Source organism: Belonocnema kinseyi, chromosome 5 (genome assembly GCF_010883055.1).
Source record: "Belonocnema kinseyi isolate 2016_QV_RU_SX_M_011 chromosome 5, B_treatae_v1, whole genome shotgun sequence".
NCBI lineage: Eukaryota > Metazoa > Arthropoda > Insecta > Hymenoptera > Cynipidae > Belonocnema > Belonocnema kinseyi.
In genome coordinates, this window is record NC_046661.1 from 86750986 (window position 1) to 86761838 (window position 10853).

Genomic DNA, 10853 nt, shown 5'->3' on the forward strand with positions numbered 1-10853 from the left:
ATATGAATAAAAGATTTTAAACTTAGATGATTCGGAATTTTTATAATTTTGGAAATAAAAGGTGAAGGGTTCAATTCTAAATCGCCTACATTGGCAATATTTCGAATATAATTCATCATTATTGCATAATTTTTTATTGTAAAACTTGAAAGTTAAAAAATTTAAATCTTTTATTATCGAAATTAAAAACTTTTCAATTTTGAAGATTTACCATTGAAATTTTTTAGGTGTCTTTTGTATTTGAGGTTATATAAATATAATTTTCTTAATATTCTTGAGAAAATCCAAAGAGGTTTTTAAAGATTTTAGATGAATACATGTAACAGCAAAAGTTCCTTGTCAAAAAAAGATTTGAATTTCAAACTAAAAAAGATTTTATTTTTCCATCAAAAACAATTGAATTCGTCCAAAAAACAACATTTGTCAACTAAATAGTTTACTCCTCAACCAAAAAGAGTTAGTTTTTTAACAACATCCAAAGAAATCATTACATAGTCATTTTTAAAACACCATTTTAACCAATTTTATTCGATTGTGAGTTGATAATATTAATAATAAAAATGTCGAAAAGAATAAAAAATAAAAAGAAGGGGATTTGGTTGGTTGCATTTTTATTTTTCTTCCTTCTTCTTTTCAACAAAAAAATTCTTTTCTTTTTTTAGAAAAATTTGTATCTTTTTTTAAATTTCAATAGAAACATTTTATGTTGGTTCTCCAAATTAGTTCATTGGATTATTGGTTTTATTTTCAGGAATTCGGCTCATTAATTTTATATTTATACCGAAAATCAGAAAAAATGCTTTCAGGGTTTAAATTGCTTGTTGAATTGTAAATTGCAATATTTACCTTTTAAAACAGTAAAGGCCTGGACTTAGATTCAAATATATACGCCATGAAATTCAGGTTATCAGTATGTTTCCCTAGAAAAAACTAGTTTCCGCCACATTACAAGCTGAAATAACAGTTACTGAAAGCGAATAAACAAAAAATCTTCCAGGAAAGAATTTATCAACGTATGAGCTATAAGTGAATTTACAGAATCAATACCTCTTTAATATCCAACGAACAAAAGTGTACTGGTGAAAATTGCCTCAATTTAGCCATCCGTTATACTTCTTACCGCATGTGACACGCAATTTTCTTTTTTATGATTCAGAAGTCGATTCTTGCAACAGGCATGTAATCTCTTTTGATGAATGTATTATTCAAAAGCCAGTGTCTAGAGTTTCTCGAATACTCAGTATTCAGTGCTAAGATTGTATCGATGACACTTATTGAGGATTAAATATTAAAGAACATGACTTTCTACGAGCTCCCTTTATTCAGATAAGTTCCGTGCAAATTCAGTGACAATTTTGGACAAACTGTTTCGAAATAATAATACATGAAATAAAAGGGAATTTATGATTAGGGATTTCTTGAATATTAAAAATTGGGTCGTGAGATAATCTACTCAGGATAAAAGACAATGAGTTTGACAATCTTTTGAATAATTTAATAATAACGTTTTGAAGGATTATTTCTTTAACTTCCTATTCTGGAGAAATTACGAACACTGTTAAAAATTTCTGCCTGAAACTTCCACTACATTTATTGGAAGTTTATTTCCGAAACGTAAGGTAACGCTACAATACATAATGTTGTAGTTTCCAAATGCTGGAATTGTTATGGTACCTCGCATGTATTGTAATTTTATAATACAGGTCCAGTAAGCCCGCAACACTTCTGTATCATACTTGCGGCTAGATATCTGGACACCTGTTAAAGCGAAAAATTGAAGAAAAAAAATATAAATCATTTCTTCGAACTCTTGTTCCTGGCAAAAAAATAGGTCTTTTGACGGAGCAAGAACTTTTATTAAGATATTGTATATAATGCGCGTATTTATGGAATTCGAGGAATTTTCGGAATTTACAGAATTTATGGAATTCATATAACGACCGGAATTCATGGAATTCACGAAATTCGAGGAATTCACAAAATTTGAAAAATCAACAATATGCACGGAATACAAGGAATTCAGGAGATTCAAAGAATTACCGGAATTTACGGAATTCAACGATTTTACGAAATTCCTAGAATTCAGGAAATTTACCGAATTCATGAAATTCAAAGAATTCAGGGCATTCACGAAATTGATAGAATTCACGGAATTTATGGAATTCACGGAATACATAGAATTTACGGAATGTACAGAATTCACGGAATTTATAGAATTCGCGGAATTTATAGAATTCACAGAATTCACACAATTTGCTGAATTCGCGTGATTCATTGAATTTACGGAACTCAACGAATTTGAGGAATTTACGGAATTCACGCAATTTGTGGAATTCACGGAAACGAAGAAATTCACGGAATTAATGTAATTCACGGAAATAACGGAATTTAAAGAATTTAAGGAATTCCCGGAATGTATAGAATACACGGAATTTATAGAATTCGCGTAATTCACGCAATTTTGCGGAATTCACGTAATTTATTGAATTTACATAATGCATTGAATTTACGGAATAGAGCGAATTTAAGGAATTTACGGAATTGCTGGTATTTACGCAATTTTTGGAATTCACGTAATTCATTGAATTCGCAGAATTCAAAGAATTCACCAAATTAAACAAATTCACCGATGTCACGGTATTAAAAAAATTCACCGAAATCAAGTCATTCTAGGAATTTAAGGAATATATTAAACTCCCGGAATTAATGGAATTCACAGAAATGATGGAATTCGCGGAATTCATGGAATTAATGTAATTTATGGAGTTCGTTGATTTAATGGAATTCACAGAATTGAAGCGAGTCACGGAATTCAAGTAATTCTTGAAATTCAAGGAAATCGTAGAATTCGTGGAATTCACGAAATTCAAGAAAATCGTTCAATTCAAGGAAATTACGGAATTCACGGAATATATATAATTCATGAAATTCCACGAATTTCTTGAATTTGACAAATTCCGCGAATTCGTTGAATTACTAGAATTCCATAAATCCCTTGAATTCCGTGGATTCCAGGAATTATGATACTTTCATGAATTTCGTCAATTCCTTTATTTTCAATAATTCTCGAATTCCCTTCATTCTTCGAATTTCGTGAATTCCTTCCATTCTATAAATTCCTTCATTACAGTGAACTTCGCAAATTTGTTTTATTCCATGAATTTTGTGAATTTAATCTTTTCGGTGAATTCCATTCATTCCATAAATTCCGTGAATTCCATAAATTTTGTGGTTTCCGTGAATTCCGTAAATTGCGCCATTTCAAAGAATTCATTAAATTCGAGGAATTTCTTCAATTCTGTGAATTGCTTGAATGCCATCAATTCCGCGATTTCCATAAATTTCTTAAATTCCATGAATTCTGCGATTTTCATAAATTTGATGAATTCCGTAAATTTCTTGAATACTGTGAAATCCATGAATTTAGAAAATTCCTTGAATCCAGGGAAATCCATAAATTCTTTGAATTCCATTAATTCTGTGATTTCCTTGTGCACAATTTTCGTGTTAGAAACGCTTACGTGCATGTATTGGAATGCTGGACGGTGACGGTTATTTTTAAACTTGTTTTAATTTTATGTTAACAAGAATATATTTTTCTTTCACAAGAAATAATTTCTTTCACTCTTTCCTTCGTATTTATTTGAATTCAAAACTTCAAACACTCTATGATAGATAATAATAATAATAATAGATTTATATTTACTTCAGCAGATTTCAAACTGCATTCATAGTGCAGACATGTATGCTTCGGTTAGTTCGAAATTCCGTCACGGGTTGATTGTACACATTCTGACATTGGCGACGCATTGTGCACGCACTAAAGGCGCATCCACAGAATGTGGTGCATTCTTGCAAGCATTTCGTGCGCACATCGACGTGCGCAAAACGTGCGCACGTCATAAACCCCAATCCAATGGGGTTTATCAAAATAAAATGGCAAAACTTATAATTACAGAATACATTAAAAAGTAAGAATGAATTGTGATGACTGTTCAATTGATTCTTTATTATAAAAAATGTATTCAAAGCAGTTTATTGCAACTTCTAAACCCAAAATATTCCAACTGCTTTGGTAAGTAATTTAATAGTAATACATAAATTTAATTTTACAATAAAATTAGTAAGTACCCTGGCGGAACGAAGGAACCGAATGGAGCCTCTACAAAGTACCCGTAAAGACCCCATTGGATCCCCATTCGGTTCCTTTGTAGAAGACTAAAAAAAAAACAGCAAGATCAACTTTTAAACTGTTAAAATTCAGATTCTACGTTAAATTTTCTATTATAAGCTCACGGAGTAATCGCAATACTTTTTTTGCAGCGATAAAAATTTTTTTAAATGTCATTAACTTCTGCTGAAGGTGACTTCCAGCGCATCCATAATAGCTCAAGTAGAATGCTGCGCGCGAAGTTTAAAAATAAAATTCTGTCTCACTTGCATTGCAGCGTTGTTATCTGAGGTTTTCACTGTGTGGCACTAGCATCCAGACAAAATTCTTAAGTTACCGACGGAGCGCATATTATCTGCTACTAAAAGAAGCTGCACTTGAAGGCGTCTTCGGCCCATGTAAATGACAGATATTTTATTTTTTTAAGTTTTTAACGCTGCAAGAAAAAGTATTGCGATAACTCCGTGAGTTTCTAATACAAATTTTAACGTAGAATCCGAATTTCAACCATTTAAAAGTTGATTTTGCTGTTTTGTTGAGTTTGTTTAAAAGGAATCGAATGGGGACCCAATAGGGTCTTTACAGGTACTTTGTAGAGGCTCCATTCGGTTCTTTCGGTCCAGCAGGGTATGCATTAAAATTTAATATTCTAGTTTAATATTATCGATTTACTTGTAAATTCAGCTGGTTGGTAGTAAGTTTTGATTTAGAATTTATCTTAATTCAAGTTATTACATCAGTTGAAAAAAGTATTCAAACAATTTCAATTATCTTTTGGTTACAAATTTTATTATTTGGTTGAAATTTTTATTGACTGAAAAATCTTTTTTGATTGACATTTCAACTATTTTGTTGAAGATTCGTCTTTTTGGTTCAAAAACTTTTCATTTTATTTATAAATTACATCTTTCTTGAACAAAAATGCAACTGCTTGGTTGAATATCATATTATTATGGCAGAAAATTCAACAATTTGATTGAAATATTTGTCGGTTTTTAATCAAAAATCTTTTTTGGTTAGAATCTTTTTTGGTGCTAACAGAAAAGTTACACATCAACTTTATCTTTACTTTGGTAAAAATTATTTTAAGAACATGGAGCGAACCAAGGATGATAGCCCGCTACATCCATCCCGCAAGTGTTTCAGTGTGTTTTTGGCACAATAGTATGTCTTTGAAGTTACGAGTGTGTGGTGATTTTGCACGACCAAGAGCACCTATCACAGGAACAATTTTTTTAAACGAATATTCTGAATACATTTCAAACTGGATTTCTGTTGATTTGCAAACTTTTAAAATTTAAAATTAACTAATTTTTTGTTTAAAATTTATTTATTCTAACTTTCTATAATTTAAACGTATAAAACGGAAGCTGATAAATATTAAACAATAAATATTAAGCAATATTTAAATAAGAGTTAAAATTTAATAAGTGCGTTTAATTATAAATCTATTAATTTTTAACTTCACACTCGGTAAATTGTTTCATTTTAGTTGATCTACATAAGGTGTTTTTTTTAATTTCCAATTTCAAACTCTTTCAATTTTTGATTATTTTAGTCTTCAATACTACATTTTAAAATGATTTCAATTGAAAATGTACGCTTCAAAATGAAAACCTAAAATGAAAAATTACTAAAGTAAAAAATGTTACAATTAGGCATTGCAATCTTTTCTCCAGTAAATATTTTTATTTGCATTGAAATTATGATTTTTCTTTATTATTATTATTTCAAATTATTATTTTGCTACTTAAAAGAACGAATTTCCAACGAAATACATGAATTTTAAACCAAATAGTTAAATTTTCAATTAGGAAAGATTAATGTTCAACTTTAAATTGACTAGTTACATTTTTAGTTGTAATTAATGCCCAATACAAAAAAAAATAATAATTTCTAACAAAATAAATAAATTTTTAACCCAAAAGATGAATTATCACCTGCCATGATGAGTCTTTAGGGGGGTAAAATGAATTTTTAACCAATTATAGGAATGTTCAACTAACTAGTTGAAAATTGAACTAAAAGATAGTTGAATTTGTTGCCTAGTCGTTGAGTTTTTCACTGAAAAAAGACACATTTTCAAACAAAAATGAAGCAGCTAAATTTTCAGTCTTAAAAATTAATTTTTAACCATAAATGAATTTTTAACCATAAAAAATGATTTTAGACAATATTAGTGAAAATATTAACTAATTCAAATTTAGATAGTGATGGATTCTTATAAGCCAAAAAGACGAATTTTATACCGAAAAACAATCAAACTCACTGCCAAAAAATACGAATTTTCAATAAAAATGTTAATTTTCAAATAAATAGATTGTTTTTCTCCAAATAAGATAAATTTCAATTAAACAAATTACATTTTCGATTAAAGAAATGAATTTTCAATTTAAATTATGAATCTTAAACTGGAATAAGACGTTTTTAATGAAAAAAAAATTTAGCAAAACAAAAAAAGAACTTTTAACGAGCAAGTTGACTTTTCACACAAAAATGAATAATTTTGGTTGACAAGTAGAATATTTATATTTTCAATGCAGAACAATTATTTTTGAAACGGATTTTCAATAAAGTATCCAAGTTTTTCATCAAAGAAGAATATTTCTCCATGGAAAATATAATAGTTGATACTTGCACAAAAAAAATTAATTTTAAATTAGAAGCAGTAGAATTGATAAAGAGGAAGAATTTTCAAGAAAATAGTTAAATCCTTAAACCAAACTGTTTATTTTTAATGTAATTTTTACTATTTTAAAGAAAAATACTAATCCTAGAATAAAGTGCTTCTAAGAAAATGTGTAAATGTAATTTAGTCAGAAAATGCTATTGAGTGAAATGTTATATTATTGCTTGTGCCGCTTTTCCAAGAAGTTATTATTTTTATTTTAAATGTATTTTTATTTTTAAAAATTCATAACAAATTCGTATATCTTTTTTTATGAAACAACTTTTTTTTATTGATTTTTTGCATACCTTTTGCTTGTCCCAAAATTTAGTTGTTTTTTATTTTATTTGCTACGATTAAAAAAAAACTATTCGTCCTGTCAAAAAGTTTTTAATAACGAATTTGTTGATCTTTTTTAAATGTAAAATTTTTGTCTATTTATCTTTTCCCTACCTCGAATCGTTTTGCCAAAAATTTAATTTTATTATTGTTTATGTTATTTTTCACGATTAAAGCAAAAACTACGCATTTTCAATCGGTTCTTTAATAAAATTATGAATACTGATCACAAAAAATATATAGGTCTTTTTTAATACAAAATTTTTGTCTATTCATCTTCTTTGGATCTGATGTAGTTTTACCGCAGAAGTGGAATTTTTTATTATTTCTGTAAGCGATCAAAATTTTAATTTTCGTATATTCTAAAAAATTCAAAAAGTTGCTTTGACAATATTGTAGGGAATTTAGAAAACTGCATTTCCTCCTACTATTTTTTTAATTGTGCGTTGTTGGGCTTGAAATTGTAATATTCATTTTTTTTGTAAATGCTGTAACTTTTGTCATTTCTTTACATTCTCTTCTGAGAATGTTAAAAACAGACGAGAGATCAACTTTTTATTAATTATAAATTTATCAAGTAACCCAGCAATATATGTTAAAACAACCAAATTTCGAATTCTGAAATTTTGGAACGGAATCATCTGCAAATTTATTTATAAATCTATTTGAAAATTCTAAGTTTGTCAAGTCGTCAAACTGTGAATTTTCACATTACCAATTTTTCTACATTAACAATTCTAAAATTAAAAAACTGATGAGACCTAACTTTTCTTTACACATTATTATAAATGTATAAAGTGACCAAGCAATTTATAAATTCTAAGTTTATCGAGTCGGCAAACTATAAATTTCGACATTATCCACTTTTCCACAATGAAAATTCGAAATTTAAAAAACTAGCTACTGTTCACTTTTTTTGACAGATTATAAATTGATAAGTCACCTCTTAATTACTTTCCAGATTACAAAATTCTGAAATTTTAAAACTGGGCCATTTGCAAATTTATTTATAAATTTACGTTTATCAATCACCAAACTATAAATTTCGGTATTAAAAAATTGTCCTTATTGAAAATTTACAAAACTGGCGAGTGTTGAATTTTGTTAAATAAATTATAAATTGATCAAATCACCTAACCAAAAATTTCTAAAACGAACAAATTGCGAATTCCGAAATTTTAAAACTGGGCCATCTAAAAATTTATTTATAAATTCTAAATTTAACGAATCGACAAACTTTTTAAATTTTGATATTTCAAAGTTTTCCACATTGAAAATCCCAAAGATACAAAACTGTTGAGTATTCAGTTTAAAAAAATTAATTACCAATTTTGCGAATCCCAAAGCGATAAATTTCAAAACTAGCAAAACTACAAAATTTCGAATCTTGAAATATTAAAATTTATATTTAGGCGATATGATAAACTTAGAATTTATAAATCGATTTAAAAATAAATTTACAAATGACCTCGTTATACAATTGCGGAATTCGAAATTTGATAGTCTTGTTATTTTTGAAATTTATTACTTTGTGATTTTAGAAATTTATACTTTATGAAAGTAAAGTTAACTCTAGCTAGTTTTGTGATTTTGGCATTGCCAATTTAAAAATTGGATAATATTGAAATTTATAGTTGGGCTACTTAATAAAGTTATATTTTATAAATAACTTTGCAAATGGCCCCGTTTAAAAATTTCAGAATTCGAAGTTTGGTAGTTCTGTTCTTTTTGAAATTTATTGATTGGGGTTTTGAGAAATTTATCATTTATTTAAGAAAAGTGAACGCTCGCCATTTTTATAATTTTGGGTTGTCAATGTGGAAAATTTGGTAATATCGAATTTTATAGTTCGGCGACTTAATAAGCTTAGAATTGTTCAATTAATTTGCAGATGACCCAGTTTTAAAGTTTTAGATTTCGAAATTTGCTAGCTTTTAAATTTATTGCTGGGTGACTCAATAAATTTATAAACGATAAAAAAGTTAATTCTCGCCAGTTTTTTAATTTTAGAATTATCAAAGTGGAACGTTCTGGTAACATTGAAATTGGAAATGAATTAGCAAAGAATCCAGTTATAATTTTACGGTTGTAAATTTAAAAATTTACAAGCATTATAAATTGATTTATCTATCAAATTGATGAATTTGCAGATGTCATCTGCGAAAACTGCCTTATCTTTGGCTGAGGCTCAAGGTCTCAACTCGCAGTCGATAAGGAGGGGCGCCCCGATGCTGCTTACAACTACATTCTCGTCAACTTCACACGCACATCACATGTCAATTCTCTCTGTCTTTTTTTACATTTCGCGATGTATTTTTAAAAATTTAGGTTTACCGTGACCAACTCGTGGATCTTCGGATACACGGTTCCGCCTGTAACTGCTTTTATGATGTCAGAATTGTGAGTAAAAAACACATTTTCGAACGGTTCTCGCAGCCGTTCAAATTCTGTCGTCTGCTATCATTAGATTTCTCCTTTTCGGAAAATTATCATTTTGCACCAAAATAATGATATCCTTAGCAAAAGGGTTTTTTTCTCCAAATTTAATTGATTCGAGGATCAAGAAAAACCTTGGACAGTGGGTTAGTTGTCTTTCTGTTGTCCTCAAATCCTTGGGAAATATACACATTAAGGCCATGTGATGAGTGGGTCACGTGACCAGATTCCTACCTCCCAACCACTTTTGTTGTTTCCCAACTTACTATCACACGAAACGCCACATCGAGTTGAAAATTTGGTATACTAAATAAGAAGCACTAAGAATGGTGGGTCTGGTCCTAAATTTGTATAATTATGAAAAAAGTTTTTTGTGGTGAATAATTTTTTTGTTGCTTTTTCCATAATTATTAATTTTTAGGACCAGACCCACCTTTCTTAGTGCTTCTTATTTATTATCCCCAATTTTCAAGTCGATGTGGGGCCTCATTTGAAAATAAGTTGGGAAATAAAAAAAGTGAGGGTAAGGTAGGAATCTGGTCACGTAACTCACTCGTCACATGTCCTTAACGGCCTCTGTTACTCAGGAAATGATCGATTTAACCAGTGTTAAATCCCCACGGCTTGTTTTACGACAATAATAAAGATTTGCTTTTATAATTTTTGGAAATGATATCGAACATGCTAACGGACGTCCTCGAACTCTTGGTTTGTGGAATAATTAAAAAATATAATGTGGCTATAATTGAATAATGTGCGTGTGTGTATTTTTAGGTCCTGTAATTAAAAAATATTGTTTTATAAATAATTTCTAAGTGTCTACCGACCGCGTCGGTACGATAGAGACCTAAATTATCAGAATTACAGAGTTTAAAAACGGATCCTAACCTCAAAATAGTGGACAAGCATACAATTTTTATTTAGCAAAATACCGAGTTCAGTTTTTGAACGTTTTAATTTTTGTGGACAAAAAGTTAAAAACGCGAGGGAACTGAACCTGATTTACCATACCACAAAGTATCACATGCCCTTAAGGGCATGTGACACAGCTAAATACCTATATTACCGACCACAGTTTTTCAGTTAACTGAATGTTTTTTTGAACCTAAGAACTTTTTTTGTAAGTAAAATATCGAACTGAAACTTCGGGAGATGTATTAGAGTGCAATAAAGTACGTTTAGGTACTGCATTTTGGTAGAAACTTCACTGAAAATTATTTCATCTTTTTTCTGAACCTC

General features: G+C 29.1%; 1 protein-coding gene across 1 annotated transcript in view; it reads right to left on the reverse strand.

The window, feature by feature from the left end:
- LOC117173032 (odorant receptor 82a-like) overlaps positions 1–1078 on the reverse strand; it is a 27878-nt gene extending 26800 nt beyond the window's left edge. Inside the window, exons 1-2 of the mRNA XM_033361391.1 lie at positions 1048–1078; positions 847–930 (exon numbers count right to left, since the gene is read on the reverse strand). The gene's annotated coding sequence lies outside the window, so the exon portion shown is untranslated. The remainder of the gene's footprint in view (positions 1–846; positions 931–1047) is intronic.
- Positions 1079–10853: the final 9775 nt, after the last annotated feature.